At 49.6% G+C, this 15,902-nt stretch overlaps 1 non-coding gene across 1 annotated transcript; it reads left to right on the plus strand.

The window, feature by feature from the left end:
• The first annotated feature begins 5,156 nt into the window (after window positions 1-5,156).
• LOC115831588 lies at window positions 5,157-5,263 on the plus strand. Its single transcript, XR_004027117.1, has one exon. It is a non-coding gene; the product is annotated as a U6 spliceosomal RNA (small nuclear RNA).
• Window positions 5,264-15,902: the final 10,639 nt, after the last annotated feature.

Raw genomic sequence — 15,902 nt, forward strand, 5'->3', positions numbered from 1 at the left:
TGCCTCTCAGGTTCAAGCGATTCTCCTGCTTCAGCCTACCAAGTAGCTGGGATTACAGGTGCCCGCCACCACGCCTGGCTAATTTTTTTTTTTTTTGAGACAATCTCGCTCCACAGGCCAGGCTGGAGTGCAGTGGCACGATCTTGGCTCACTGCAACCTCTGCCTTCTAGGCTCAAGCAATTCTCCCACCTCAGCCTCCCGAGTAGCTGGGATAACAGGCATGTGCCATCATGCCTGGCTAATTTTTGTATTTTTAGTAGAGACAGGGTTTCACCATGTTGGCCAGGCTGGTCTCGAACACCTGACCTCAGGTAATCTGCCTGCCTCTGCCTCCCAAAGTGCTGGGATTACACACGTGAGCCCCTGCGCCCAGCCACGCCCAGCTAATTTTTTGTATTTTTAGTAGAGACAGGGTTTCACTATGTTGCCCAGGCTGGTCTCGAATGCCTGACCTCGTGATCCACCTGCCTTGGCCTCCCGGAGTGCTGGGATTATAGGTGTGAGCCACTGCGCCTGGCCTAAGCCCAGCTAATTTTTTTATGTTTATTTTTTGTAGAGATGAAGGCTCCCTATGTTGCCCAGGCTGAACAAGTGTTTGCTGAACAACTTGATGCCATTTGTCAGGAGGGAGTGAGAATGGCTGGGCAACTCAATGCTCACTTCCACAAATACCTGCAGCTGCTAGGTGAGGAGCCCCATCTTCTTAGGTACAAAGGAGGACAGATCTGGCGAGTGTGTGTGTGTGTGTGTGTGTCTGTGTTTAAGTTTGGAGATAGCATGCTGCAGTGACTACGGAGTCAGACAAATCTTGGTTCATATTTGACTCTGTTGCTAACTGGCTGTGTGACCTTGAGTGAGTTACTTTACCTCTCTGAATCTTAGCTGCCTCATCTGTGAAAAAAGAATAATACAGCTGGGCACAGTGGCTCACACGTGTAATCTCAGCACTTTGGGAAGCTGAGGTGGGCAGATCACCTGAGGTCAGGAGTTCGAGACCAGCCTGGCCAACATGGTAAAACCCTGTCTCTACTAAAAATACAAAAATTAGCTGGGCACGGTGGCTCATGCCTGTAATCCCAGCACTTTGGGAGGCTGAGGCGGGCGGATCACAAGGGCAGGAGATCGAGACCACCCTGGCTAACATGGTGAAACCCCATCTCTACTAAAAATACAAAAAAATTAGCCGGGTGTGGTGGCGGGCGCCTATAGTCCCAGCTACTTGGGAGGCTGAGGCAGGAGAATGGCGTGAACCCGGGAGGTGGAGCTTGCAGTGAGCCGAGATCGCGCCACTGCACTCCAGCCTGGGCAACAGAGTGAGACTCCGTCTAAAAAAAAAAAAAAAAGAAATTAGCCTGCCATGGTGGCGGGCGCCTGTAATCCCAGCTATTCTGGGGGCTGAGGCAGGAGAATCACTTGAACCTGGGAGGCAGAGGTTGCAGTGAGCTGGGATCATGCCACTGCATTCCAGCCTGGGCAACAAAGTGAGATTCTGTCTTAAAATAAAAAATAAAAAAATAAAGAATAATACATCTTCCGGCCGGGCGCGGTGGCTCACGCCTGTAATCCCAGCACTTTGTGGGGCGGAGGCAGGTGGATCATGAGGTCAGGAGATTGAGACCATCCTGGCTAACACGGTGAAACCCTGTCTCTACTAAAAATACAAAAAATTAGCCAGGCGTGGTGGCGGGTGCCTGTAGTCCCAGCTACTCGGGAGGCTGAGGCAGGAGAATCGCTTGAACCCTGGAGGCGGAGCTTGCAGTGAGCCGAGATCTCGCCGCTGCACTCCAGCCTGGGAGACAGAGCAAGACTCCGTCTTAAAAAAAAAAAAAAAAAAAAAAAAAAAAAAAAAAAAAAAATACATCTTCCCCACAAGGTTGTTGTGAGATTAAATGAATTAATGCATTGAAATGGCTAACGCCATGCCTGGCCTATTAACAGGACCTCAACAAATGTGGGTTCCCTTCCCCCTTACTTGAGTTTGCAAACATGTGCTGGGAATTGTTATGGAACCACATGGCTTGGTTTTGTATCTATTTCAGTATACTTGCAAATGCACTTCACCCTAATTTTTTTGTTGTTGTTGTTGTTTTTTTGGAGACGGAGTCTCACTCTGTCGCCCAGGCTGGAGTGCAGTGGTGTGATCCCGGTTCACTGCAACCTCCACCTCCCGGATTCAAGTGATTCTCCTGCCTCAGCCTCCCAAGTAGCTGGGATTACAGGTGTGGGCCACCACACCCAGCTAATTTTGTATATTTAGTAGAAACGGGGTTTCACCATGTTAGCAAGGCTGATCTCAACCTCCCAACCTCAGGTGATCTGCCTGCCTTGGTCTCCCAAAATGTTGGGATTACAGGCGTGAACCACTGCGGCTGGCCCCGAATTTGTATTTTTATCGAACAAACAGTTGTATTCAAGTCAGTGTGATGACATACTTTTTTTTATGTGTTTATCTTTACATTTGCCTTGGTATGGACGGTGGCATATTTGGATAGGAAGTGTGTGAACACACTGAGAATCTTGTGTAGGTGATTGGGTATTGCCTGCTGAATATGTGTATGGAATTAAATGTGTGTTGTTTGCTGCCTATGGGGGCGGGGAGGACTGATCTGTTTGTGTGGCTTTGTGTGCGAAGGTTGTGGATTCTGAGTTGGTGTGTAGGCAGCTATGTAAACCAGCGCTGTCCAATAGAACTTTCTGTGTTGATGGAAATGTTTTCTATTCACACTGCCCACCAGAGTAGCCACTAACCATGTGTGGCTATTAAGCACTTGAAATGTCGCTAGTGCAGCTAAGAAACTGAAGTTTTAATTGTGTTTAATTTTAATTAATTTAAATGTGAATAAACACTGGTACACCACAGACTGAAACTTCAAGGTTATTCACACACTAGATAGTGTGCGTGCCCCTGCCTCTTAACCACAGAAATCCCATCCCTCGTGTCCGACCCCAGTGGAGCCCCGCCTGGGTGTGTTCGTGCATGTGTATGTACGCGTGTGTGCGGGTGTGAGCCGTACCTAGGGGGCCGCCCCCCTACCCAAGTCCCCAGCAGAGCAGTGAATCAGCCTGACAATGAGGTGAGTCATTCATGAACTGCTCCAGGCTGGCCCAGCGGGCGGGAAGCAAACGTCAGCCAGCCTGGAAGCCCTACCCACCCCAGCCCCCCACAGTGGGATCGCTCAACCCCACGCACTGCAGATGTTGTTGAAGCAACTGACGTGGGCGAATCAAGGCACGGAAGCTCGGCCCCTCCCTCTGGTTTGCAATCCATTCATCCCTCAGCTTCTCTCTCCCCTCCAGTGGCATGTGAGTCATCTCAAGATCTCCCTGAGGACAGAGACATTCAGCTCCTCTATCCTCTACACCCCCGATCCGACACCCACCTCCCCAGGCCTATCCCAGTTGCTTCTCTCTCAAGGCTGGGGGCTGGGGGAAGGGAAGCTGGACCCCCTGGTGAGGTGCCAGGGTCCTGCTTCATAAGCAAAGCTGACCCACTCAGGGCTGTGGGAGTTGGCTCAGGGTCAGTTGCAGCTGGCTGGATCCTGGGGAATTGGCACCTTGCTTGCTTGGGCAGCAGGAAAGGAGTTGCCCAGGGATGCTACGTGGAGCACTTGTGGCTTCTGGGGAGGACCAGGTAGGCAGGGGGCAAATGTATTCCTCTGGTTTCCAGGAAAGACCCTCATAGTATCTCCCCAGTGGCTGACAATCTTCAGGGCCTGGTAACTTCTCTCCTCTGCATACCCCCTGGTAGAGAATGGGTTGTGTGGCCCATTCTTTCATCAATTAGCCTTATTCTCTTGGACTTAACATTACCTGATGCTTCTGACTTGGACAACTGGGTCCCATAGTGGTGTCCTTCACTGGATCAGAAAATACCCTTAAAAGCCTTGAAGTTATGTAGACCCTTTGACAAAGCAGCTCCACTTCTGAGAATTCATCCTGAGAAAATAATACAGTCATTGACGTGTGCCAAGATTTACCTATAAGAATGTGCCTCACATGGGCCGGGCGCAGTGGCTCACACCTGTAATCTCAGCACTTTGGGAGTTCAAGACCAGCCTGGCCAACATGGTAAAACTCCATCTCTACTAAAAATACAAAAATTAGCCAGGCGTGGTGGGCGCACACCTGTAATCCCAGCTACTTGGGAGGCTGAGGCAGGAGAATTGCTTGAACCCAGGAGGCAGAGGTTGCAGTGAGCCAAGATGGAGTCACTGCACTCTAGCCTGGGCAACAGAGCAAGACTCCGTCTCAAAAAAAAAAGAGAATGTGCATCACAACTTGCTTGTCCCTCCCTCCCTTCCTTCCTTCTTTCCTTCCTTCCTTCCTTCCTTCCTTCCTCCCTTCCTTCCTCCCTTCCTTTTTTTCTTTCTTTCTTTCCAGAGTTTCACTCTTGTTGCCCAGGCTGGAGTGCAATGGGCATGATCTCGGCTCACCACAACCTCCGCCTCCTGGGTTCAAGCAATTCTCCTGCCTCAGCCTCCCGAGTAACTGGGATTACAGGTGTGTGCCACTACACCCGGATAATTTTGTGTTTTTTTTTTTTGGAGAGACGGGGTTTCTCCACGTTGGTCAGGCTGGTCTCAAACTCCTGACCTCAGGAGATCTGCCTGCCTCGGCCTCCCAAAGTGCTGGGATTACAGGTGTGAGCCACTGCGTCTAGCCCACAGCATTATTTAAAATGGAAAAATTGGAAACAACTGAGGCATCCGTCAAAAGAGCATCAAGTAAAGAAACTACGGCTGGGCGTGGTGGCTCACGCCTGTAATCACAGCACTTTGGGAGGCCAAGGCAGGTGGATCATGAGGTCAGGAGATCGAGACCATCCTGGCTAACACAGTGAAACCCCCGTCTCTACTAAAAATACAAAAAATTAGCCGGGTGTGGCGGCAGGTGCCTGTAGTCCCAGCTACTTGGGAGGCTGGGACAGGAGAATGGCGCGAACCTGGGAGGCGGAGCTTGCAGTGAGCCGAGATCGCGTCACTGCACTCCAGCCTGGGTGACAAAGCAAGACTCTGTCTCAAAAAAAAAAAAAAAAAAAGCAAAGAAACTACGATAAAACAATACAACGGAATACTATGCAGCCACACAAAATGATGTGGAAGATTTAATGCCATGGGAGTATTTTCATGATATATTACATCAAAAATCAGATGGTGTGCTTGCTTTGGCAGCACGTATACTAAAATAGGACCCATATACAGAAGAATGCCGTAGCCCCTGCACAAGGATGACACAAAAATTTGTGATGTGTTCTGTATTTTTCCATTTTAAAAAGTTTGTAAAAACAGCCAGGTACGGTGGCTGACGCTTGTAATCCCAGCACTCTGGGAGGCCAAGGCAGGTGGATCACTTGAGGTTAGGAGTTCGAGACCAGCCTGGCCAACATGGTGAAACCCCATCTCCACTAAAAATATAAAAATTAGCCGGGCATGGTGGTGCACGCCTGTAATCCCAGCTATTCAGGAGGCTGAGGCAGGAGAATCACTTAAACCCAGGAGACGGAGGTTGCAGTGAGCCGAGATTGCACCACTGCACTCCAGCCTGGGCTGATAGAGCGAGACTCCAGCTCAAAAAAAAAAAAAAGTTTGTAAAACAAAAAATAAGGAAATTGTAAAAATCAGGTGTAACATCGGGCACAATGGCTCACGCCTGTAAACCCAGGACTTTGGGAGGCCGAGGCGGGCAGATCACATGAGGTCAGAGGTTTGAGACCAGCCTGGCCACCATGGTGAAACCTGGTCTCTATTGAAAATATAAAAATTAGCTGTGCGTGGCAGCGCATGCCTGTAATTCCAGCTACTTGGGAGGCTGAGGCAGGAGAATCGCTTGAACCCGGGAGGCGGAGGTTGCAGTGAGCCGAGATCGCGCCGTTGCACTCCAGCCTGGGCAACAGAGTAAGACTCTGTCGGAAAAAAAAAAAAAAAAAAAAACAGTATAAAAATTAGCCAGGTGGGGAAGCATGTGCCTGTAGTTCCAGCTATTCAGGAGGCTGAGGCAGGGAGATCACTTGAGCCCAGGAGGTCAAGGCTACAGTGAGCCGTGATCACGCTTCTGCACTCCAGCCTGGGCAACAGGAAACCCTGTCTTAACAACAAAACCAATAATAATAATAATAATGGCCACACTGAGGAGTTTTGGGGAGGATTATATCTGCTTCTGTGTCTGCTGGGCAGAAGTATGTCATCATGGATGGGCCAGAAATCCTGCTGTTGGAGGATGATGGAAAGTGCCTTCCACACACCATCAATGCAGGACTTCCTGCCAGGGTGTTCTGGGTCCTCAGGCTGTCTCTGCCTGTTTGGGGGAGACCCCATGTGGCTACACACCCAGAGAGTCTGGGTCCTGTCACTTATTGACTGCTTAAGCTCCCTGAGCCTCCGTCTCCTTATCCATACAATGGAGTACATAATATCTACCTTGCAGAGTTGTTATGACAATGATAATATATGTGACAGTCTTTTGAAAGGAAGTCATTCAATAAATGATTACAATAAAAGATGTGCAAAATGTACGTTAACCCAAAACTGCAGGCTGGAGGGAAGGCATTTGGGTGAGTTTTGGGGTGCCAGTAGTCCATACCTCTCCACATAGCCTGTAAGTTCACTGTGTATTGTTCACTATCGTTTCATGACCTTATGGCTCAGAAGGTCTTCCAGAATCACAGGGTCCACCTCTCTAATCACAGAAGGGAAACTGGGGCTCAGAGAGGGCAAGTGATTTGCCTAAACTTCCCGGCCCCCTCTCTCCTACTCTGCTCCACCCTGCTTCATGTGGCCACGTTGCTTCCACAGGATGGAAAGCTCCTCGAGGGCAGGTACATGGGCTCCCACTGTCCCCTCCCAACATTCTCTGGGCACTCTGGAATGACCTGCAGACATGTGGGACATGATCGACCACCACTGCCACTTGCACTGTTGTGGCCATTGGCCTTGACTCTTGAGCAGGCAGGCAGGAACTCTGTCGAGTCCAGAAAATCCTGGGCCTCAGCTCCACGTCCCAGCAGGGAGGTAGGAGAGAGGGTAGGCTTCCTTCTCAGCCATCTCCTTGGACTTCTGCTTTTTTTGCTGCTGGGAGGGGTAAGAAGGCTTGTGGGGCACTCTAGGAACCTGGAGGGAGCTGGGCTGAGAAGCCTGTCCTGGAGTCCCAACTGTGTGCCAGGCCTCCTGGTCATCTGCTGTCTTCTAGCAGGTGGCTGGCTACTGATGGCAGCTCTTGGTGGATATGGGATCTACAGACCAGCAGACTGACAGCTTTGCTTTGCTCTCTCTTCCTACATATATAAAAAATCATTTATTTTTTTTAGGCGCCATGACAAACGGTGGCAGCTGCACCCATAATAGTCTTTATTTTTAAACAAATTCACAGCTTGTTCTAGGAGCCATGTTTCTGCTGGCTTTCCTCAGGGTTGGCCATGGCTGAGTGTAGAGACAGTGGCCTGCTCCTGATCTCTGGGCCAGGAAGGCAGGAGGTGGGAGGCCTGAAAAGGGACAGAAGGTGTCAAGGGTTAGGTAGGGCTCTCAGGTGAGGAATGACTGAGGCTGTCACCTCTAGCCAGGTCCTCCTTTGTTTGTTTGTTTGTTTGTTTGTTTGTTTGTTTTGAGATCCAATTCTAGAGTTAGCTGGCAGAGCTGGAAAAATCCTCAGATGTCATCTATCCAACCATGCCCTTTTACAGACAGGGAAACTGAGGCTCAGATGAGTGGTGACTTAGCCAAGGCCCCTGCCTGTTGCTCTCCCCCTAAACATCTCAAACAGGCAAGACTGCACAGTGGATGCTGGCCTGAAACTGGTTTCTTCTCCCTCAAGCCCAGAGGAGTCAGGGGAAGGAGGGAAAGGAGGAAAAAGTTGTTGTTCCATCCTTCCTTCTCAACTTCACCTTGTTGAACCACCTAGAAAAGTCTCCAGCTGGAAGGAAGGAAATTCAATCCAACCCTCTAATCATAAAGAAACAGGGGCCCAGAAGCCGGACGTGGTGGCTCATGCCTGTAATCCCAGCACTTTGGGAGGTTGAGGTGGGTGAATCCCCTGATGTCAGGAGTTCAAGATCAACCTGGCCGCCATGGTGAAACCCCATCTCTACTAAAAATATAAAAACTTAGCCAGGTGTGGTGGCAGGTGCCTGTAATCCCAGCTACTCGGGAGGCTGAGGCAGGAGAATTGCTTGAACCCAGGAGGCCAAGGTTGCAGTGAGCTGAGGTCTCACCATTGCACTCCAGCCTGGGCAACAAGAGCGAGACTCCATCTCAAAAAAAAAAAAAAAAGAAAAGAAAAGAAAAGAAAAAGAAAAAGAAACAGAGGCCCAGAGAGAAGGGACTTGCCCAGGGTCACACATGGAGACCTGGGCCAAACCCAGGCATCCTAGGGGCAATTTTCAGTTTTCACTGCACTCTGCATAAGTCATCCTCAATGACATTGCCTTTACTTTGTGCCTAGGGCACATGGATTGTTTGCCAGGAAATTAACTCTCTTCTGTCTCCAGAGTTCATTGTAAACAGCCCAAGGGCAGGACTGGACCTTGAATATCCTGGAGGAATGAAGGTCCAGCTTAAACTTTGCCACCCAGCTCCATGCTGGACATTGTCATATCTGCCATCATATCTAATTTAGGACTCATGAAGTGTCAGAACTGAAAGGGACCTCAGAGAACAGAAGTTCAAGTCCTATTTTCCAGATAAGACCAAGGCCCTATGGGCAAATGACTCATCCAACAGCACTCCAGCACAGAGTTGTCTCTATCCTTAAGACCCAGATTTTCTTACCTCCTGTCCTGTTGTTTTTGTTTGTTTTTATTTTTTGCCTTCCCCACAGTACCTAGCATTGTGTTGGCCTCATAACTTTTCTTTCTTTCTTTTTTTATTGAGACAAGGTCTCACTCTGTTGCCAAAGTTGGAGTGCAGTGTCCTGATCTTGGCCCACTGCAACCTCCACCTCTCGGGCTCAAGCAATCCTCCCACCTCAGTTTCCCAAGTAGCTGAGACCACAGGCCTGAACCATCACTCCCAGCTAATTTTTGTATTTTATTTATTTATTTATCTATTTTTTTGAGACTGAGTCTCGCTCTGTTGCCCAGGCCGGAGTGCAGTGGTGTGATCTTGGCTCACTGCAACCTCTGCCTCCCGGGTTCAAGCGATTCTCCTGCCTCAGCCTCCCAAGTAGCTGGAATTACAGGTGCCCATCACCACACCCAGCTGATTATTATTATTATTATTTTTAGAGATGATGTTTCACCGTATTAGCCAGGATGGTCTCGATCTCCTGACCTCGTGATCAGCCCGCCTTGGCCTCCCAAAGTGCTGGGACCACAGGCGTGAGCCACCGCGCCCGGCCCCACACCCAGCTAATTTTTATATTTTTAGTAGAGATGGGGTTTCACCCAGTTGGCCAGGCTCGTCTTGAACTCCTGACCTCAAGTAATCCACCCGCCTCAGCCTCCCAAAGTGCTGGGATTACAGGTGTTAGCCACCACGCCGGGCATAACTTTTGTTTTTGTGTGTGTGTGTGTGTTTTTTTGTTGTTGTTGTTTTGTTTTGTTTTTTTTGACAGAGTTTCGCTCTTGTCACCCAGGCTGGAGTGGAATGGCGCGATCTTGGCTCACCGCAACCTCCGCCTCCTGGGTTCAAGCGATTCTCCTGCCTCAGCCTCCTGAGTAGCTGGGATTACAGGTGTGCACTGCCATACCCAGCCAATTTTTGTAATTTTATTAGAGACGGGGTTTCACCACGTTGGACAGGCTGGTCTCGAACTCCCAACCTCAGGTGATCCGCCCGCCTCGGCCTCCCAAAGTGCTGGGATTACAGGTATGAGCCACCACGCCCAGCCAATTTTTGTATTTTTTAGTAGAGACGAGGTTTCACCGTGTTGGTCTCAAACTCCTGGCCTCTAGTGATCACCCCCTCTTGGACTCCCAAAGTGCTGGGATTACAGGTGTGAGACACTGCACTTGGCCTACGACTTTTTTCATGATTCCAGATAGGAGTAGCAACTCCCGGATGGCCTAGCAGCATTGCTGAACACACTCATTCCTCTTCTTGCCCCCTTCCAAAGTCCAATCATGCTGCCATCTGTCAGGCTATCGGTTAAATATCTGGCTCTTCTCTGAGATTTATTTCCTTCTACCAAGAGGCCAAATTCACCACTGGTTCCCAGCGTCAGAAGCTCTCCAGCCAGCTTCTAGATCCCATCTGCAGGCTCACTCTACATTGAGAAACTGAGGTGGTGGTGAAGGAGACAGTCCCGTGACCCCTGTTTCCATGGTGAATGGTCCTGGCAAGGATATCTGCCCACCCTAGGGACTCACGACAAAAGACAGTTATGTTTTCTGTAAGGAACTTGAGACTCCCTAAAGGCAGAATCATCTCTATATCCTCAGCATCTCTCACAGGTACTCAAGAAACATGACAAATGCATGCTGAATTATTTAGCCCCCACTTACCTGAGAAGAAGAAATCTGAAGACTTATCAGGGCCCCATATGGTACATTTTTGTAACTTCTGGGACATTCGGCCACTGGGATATGGACATGATAATCTCAGAGACCTCCGGAGAAGAAGGCTAAAGCTCTGGGGTTGGGAGTCCAGCTTCATCAGCCCCTGTTCCTTGTGTTAGGGAACACAGAAACCTGGGCTTTTTTTTTTTTTTTTTTTTTCGTGAGACAAGTCTCGCTCTGTCACCCAGGCTGGAGTGCAGTGGCGCGATCTCTGCTCACTGCAAGCTCTGCCTCCCGGGTTCACGCCATTCTCCTGCCTCAGCCTCCCGAGTAGCTGGGACTACAGGTGCCTGCCACCACGCCTGGCTAATTTTTTTGTATTTTTAGTAGAGTCAGGGTTTCACCATGTTAGCCAGGATGGTCTCGATCTCCTGACCTCATGATCTGCCTGCCTCTGCCTCCCAAAGTGCTGGGATTACAGGCGTGAGCCACCACGCCCGGCCACTGAAACCTGGGTTTGATCCCCAGTTCTTGCTTGTAGAAACTCTGTAACTTTGGACATTTATTTATTTATTTATTTATTTATTATTTTTAGACGGAGTCTCTGTCTGTTGCCCAGGCTGGATGCAGTGGTGCGATCTCAGCTCACTGCAACCTCTGCCTCCCAGGTTCAAGCAATTCTCCTGCCTCAGCCTCCCCAAATAGCTGGGACTACAGGTGTGTGCCACCATGCCCGGCTAACTTTTTTTTTTTTTTTTTTAGTAGAGATGGGGTTTTGCCATGTTGGCCAGGCTGGTCTCTAACTCCTGACCTCAGGTGATCCAGACTTTGGGCAAGCAATTATTAAGCTTCCCTGAGTCTCCGTTTCCTCATCTGTAAAATGGGAAGTGCCAAGCCAATGTGCTCCAAGAGGCAGTTATTGACCATCATTTCTCATATTACAGGGGGAGATTCTTTTCCCATGTTCTGAGATCCCAAGAGAGAAAATTCTGGAATCTTCCAGTGTCCCCAAACCTTTACTGAACACCTACTATGTGCAAGGTGATATGCTAGGTGCTAGAAAGGCAAAAAGACATATGATTTTATCTCTTTTCTCAAGTGGCTCATAATCCATTTGGGGAGACAAAGCACAAGCCTTGTGAAAGCAAAATCCCAACCCAACTCATCCTAACTGCCAGAAGATGGTGAAAGACTGTGCAAGTGCAATAACAAATAGGTGATGCCAGCCAGGCACGGTGGCTCACGCCTGTAATCCCAGCACTTCGGGAGGCTGAAGCGGGCAGATCATGAGGTCAGGAGTTCAAGACCAGCCTGGCCAAGATGGTGAAAGCCTGTCTTTACTAAAAAAATACAGCGGGGCGCGGTGGCTCACGCTTGTAATCCCAGCACTTTGGGAGGCCGAGGCGGGCGGATCATGAGATCAGGAGATCAAGACCACGGTGAAACCCCGTCTCTACTAAAAATACAAAAAAATTAGCCGGGCGTAGTGGTGGGCACCTGTAGTCCTAGCTACTCGGAGAGGCTGAGGCAGGAGAATGGCGTGAACCCGGGAGGTGGAGCTTGCAGTGAGCCGAGATTGCGCCACTGCACTCCAGCCTGGGCGACAGAGCGAGACTCCGTCTCAAAAAAAAAAAAAAATTAGCCAGGCATGGTGGTGCACACCTGTAATCCCAGCTACTCAGGAGGCTGAGGCCAGAGAATTGCTTGAACTTGGGAGGCGGAGATTGCAGTGACCCAAGATTGCACCACAGCCCTCCAGCCTGGGCAACAGAGCAAGACTCTGTCTCAAACAAAACAAAACAAAACAAACAAATAGGTAATGCTATCATTACAGGAAGGAGGCAGGAGGACCGCTATCTTGGAGTGATGTGGGGTGACTCCATGGGATGCCATTTCTGCACAGAGTCCATTGTCCAGGTGGAAGGTGAGCAGCTTGGTTTAATCTTTTAACACTCATTCATTTCATTCCACACATGCTCATTAATTCTTTTTTTTGTTCCAGGCACTGTGCTGGGCGAAGATGTATAGTTTCTGTGTTCAAGAAGCTTATAGTTGGCTGGGTGCGGTGGCTCACGCCACCGCATGCCACCGCTGGAGCACCACTCCAGCACTTTGAGAGGCGGAGGCGGGTGGATCACGTGAGGTCAGGAGTTCGAGATCAGCCTGGCCAACATGGTGAAACCCCGTCTCTACTAAAAATACAAAAATTGGCCGGGCGCGGTGGCTCACGCTTGTAATCCCAGCATTTTGGGACGCCGAGGCGGGCGGATCACGAGGTCAGGAGATCGAGACCACGGTGAAACCCCGTCTCTACTAAAAATACAAAAAATTAGCTCGGCGTGGTGGCGGGCGCCTGTAGTCCCAGCTACTCGGAGAGGCTGAGGCAGGAGAATGGCGTGAACCCGGGAGGCGGAGCTTGCAGTGAGCTGAGATCGCGCCACTGCACTCCAGCCTGGGTGCCTGGGTGACAGAGCGAGACTCCGTCTCAAAAAAAAAAAAAAAAAAAAAAAAAAAATACAAAAATTATCCAGGCATGATGGTGGGTGCCTGTAATCCCAGCTACTCGGGAGGCTGAGGCAGGAGAATCACCTGAACCTGGGAGGCGGAGGTTGCAGTGAGCTGAGATTGCATCATTGCACTCCAGCCTGGGTGACAAGAGCAAAGCTTCATTATTATTATTTTTTTTTTTTTTGAGACTGAGTTTCACTCTATTGCCCAGGCTGGAGTGCAATATCATGTTCTTGGCTCACTGCAACCTCCGCCTCCCTGGTTCAAGCAATTCCCCCTCCTCAGCCTCCTGAGTAGCTGGGATTACAGATGTGCACCACCATGCCCAGCTAATTTTTGTATTTTAGTACAGATGGGGTTTCACCATGTTGGCCAGGCTGGTCTCGAACTCCTGACCTCAGGTAATCCACCTGCTTCGGCCTCCCAAAGTGCTGGGATTACAGGCGTGAGCCACCTCGCCCAGCCAATTTCATTATAGTTTAAAGTGGGGCATGATGGCTCACCCCTGTAATCCCAGCACTTTGGGAGGCTGAGGTGGGTGGATCACCTGAAGTCAGGAGTTCGAGACCAGCCTGGCCAACATGGTGAAACCCAGTCTTTACTAAAAATACAAAAATTAGCTGGGCGTGGTGGTACATGCCCGTAATCCCAGCTATTCTGGTGGCGGAGGCACAAGGATCGCTTAAACCTGGTATGTAGAGGTTGCAGTGAGCCACGATTGCGCCACTGCATTCAAGCCTGGGTGACAGAGCAAGACTGTCTCAAAAAAATAATAATAATAATAAAGAAGTTTGTAATTTAGAGGACAAGACGGACAATGAACCATAATGCCATAAATATATATTTACATATTATTAGCAGGGTTGATGAAAGCATATATAACAAGAGGATCTATTCTAATTAAAGGACCAAGAAAGACCTCTTTCAGTGATATTTAAATGAGCTCTGATGGCCGGGTGCGGTGGCTCATGCCTGTAATACCAGCACTTTGGGAGGCTGAGGCAGGCAGATAACCTGAGGTTGGGAGTTTGAGACCAGCCTGACCAACATGGAAAAACCTCATCTCTACTAAAAACACAAAATTAGCCGGGCATGGTGGCAGGTGCCTGTAATCCCGGCTACTTGGGAGGCTGAGGCAGGAGAATTGCTAAACCCAGGAGATGGAGGTTGCGGTGAGCCGAGATCACGGCATTGTACTCCATCCTGGGCAACAAGAGCAAAACCCTGGCTCAAAAAAAAAAAAAAAAGAGCTCTGATGAATGAGTAGGAGTTAGCCAGGCAAAGAGAAGAAGGGAGGGAGGCATTCTAGAAAGATAAAAACAGCCTGTGCAAAGGCCCTGAAGAGCAGAGAGCACGTCGTTTGAGAGAAAGTCACATGGCGGGAGTACAGAAAGCTAAGCAAAAAGAGATGACTGGGCAGGGATCAGATCACGTAGAAACTTTGGGTGTTTCTTTTTTTTTTTCCCCAAACATGAGGAAAGGACCAGCTGCAGTAAAATCCCCTGGAGTGGCCGGGAGTGTTGGCTCACTCCTGTAATCCCAGCATTTTGAGAGGCTGAGATGGGCGGATCACTTGAGCCCAGGAGTATAAGACTAGCCTAGGCCGGGCGCAGTGGCTCATGCCTGTAATCCCAGCACTTTGGGAGGTCGAGGCAGGTGGATCATGAGGTCAAGAGATCGAGACCATCCTGGCCAACATGGTGAAACCCCGTCTCTACCAAAAAAATACAAAAATTAGCTGGGTGTGGTGGCACGCTCCTGTAGTCCCAGCTACTCGGGAGGCTGAGGCAGGAGAATTGCTTGAACCTGGGAGGCGGAGGTTGCAGTGAGCTGAGATTGCACCATTGCACTCCAGCCTGGGGAAGAGAGTGAGAAAAAAAAAAAAAAAAAAAACTGGGCACGGTGGCTCACGCTTGTAATCCCAGCACTTTGGGAGGCCGAGGTGGGCAGATCACGAGGTCAGGAGATCAAGACCATCCTGGCTAAGACGGTGAAACCTTGTCTCTACTAAAAATACAAAAAAAATTAGCCGGGTGTGGGGGCGGGCGCCTGTAGTCCCAGCTACTCGGGAGGCTGAGGCAGGAGAATGGCATGAACCCGGGAGGCGGAGCTTGCAGTGAGCTGGGATCGCACCACTGCACTCCAGCCTAAGCAACAGAGTGAGACTCTGTCTCAAAAAAAAAAAAAAAAAAAAAAGACTAGCCTGAGCGGCTGAGTGCAGTGGCTCACGCCTGTAATCCCAGCACTTTGGGAGGCTGAGGCAGGCGGATCACGAGGTCAGGAGTTTGAGACCAGCCTGACCAACATGGTGAAACCCTGTCTCTACCAAAAATACAAAAATTAGCCAGGTGTGTTGGCCTGCACCTGTAATCCCAGCTACTCTGGAGGCTGAGGCAGGAGAACTGCTTGAACCGTGGAGGCAGAGGTTGCAGTGAGCCGCGGTCATGCCACTGCACTCCAGCCTGTGTGACAGAGTGAGACTGCGTCTCAAAAAAAAAAAAAAAAAAAAGACTAGCCTGGGCAACACAGGGAAACCTCATCTCTACAAAAAATACAATTAGCTGAGTGTGGTGGCATGCACCACCTGTGGTCCCAGCTACTTGGAGGCTGAGGCAGGAGGATCGCTGGAGCCTGGGAAATTGAGGCTGCAGTGAGCTGTGATGGCGCCACTGCACTCCAGCCTTAGTGACATGGCAAGACCCTGCAAAAAAAAAAAAAAATTTAGCTGGATGTAGTGGCGCATACCTGTAGTGCTAGCTACTTGGGAGGCTGAGTTGGGAGGATCACTTGAGCCCAGGAGTTCAGGGTTATAGGGAGCTATGACCGTGCCACTGCACTGTAGCCTGGGAGATACAATGAGGCTCTGTCTCAAAATAAATAAATAAGTAAGACAAAAAAGTAAAGACAAACATTCTGGTATTTATTCTTCTAGGCTTTTTTTGTTTCAGTTTTTTTTTTTTTTTAGAC

Source organism: Nomascus leucogenys, chromosome 19 (genome assembly GCF_006542625.1).
Source record: "Nomascus leucogenys isolate Asia chromosome 19, Asia_NLE_v1, whole genome shotgun sequence".
In the NCBI taxonomy this organism is placed as follows: Eukaryota; Metazoa; Chordata; class Mammalia; order Primates; family Hylobatidae; genus Nomascus; species Nomascus leucogenys.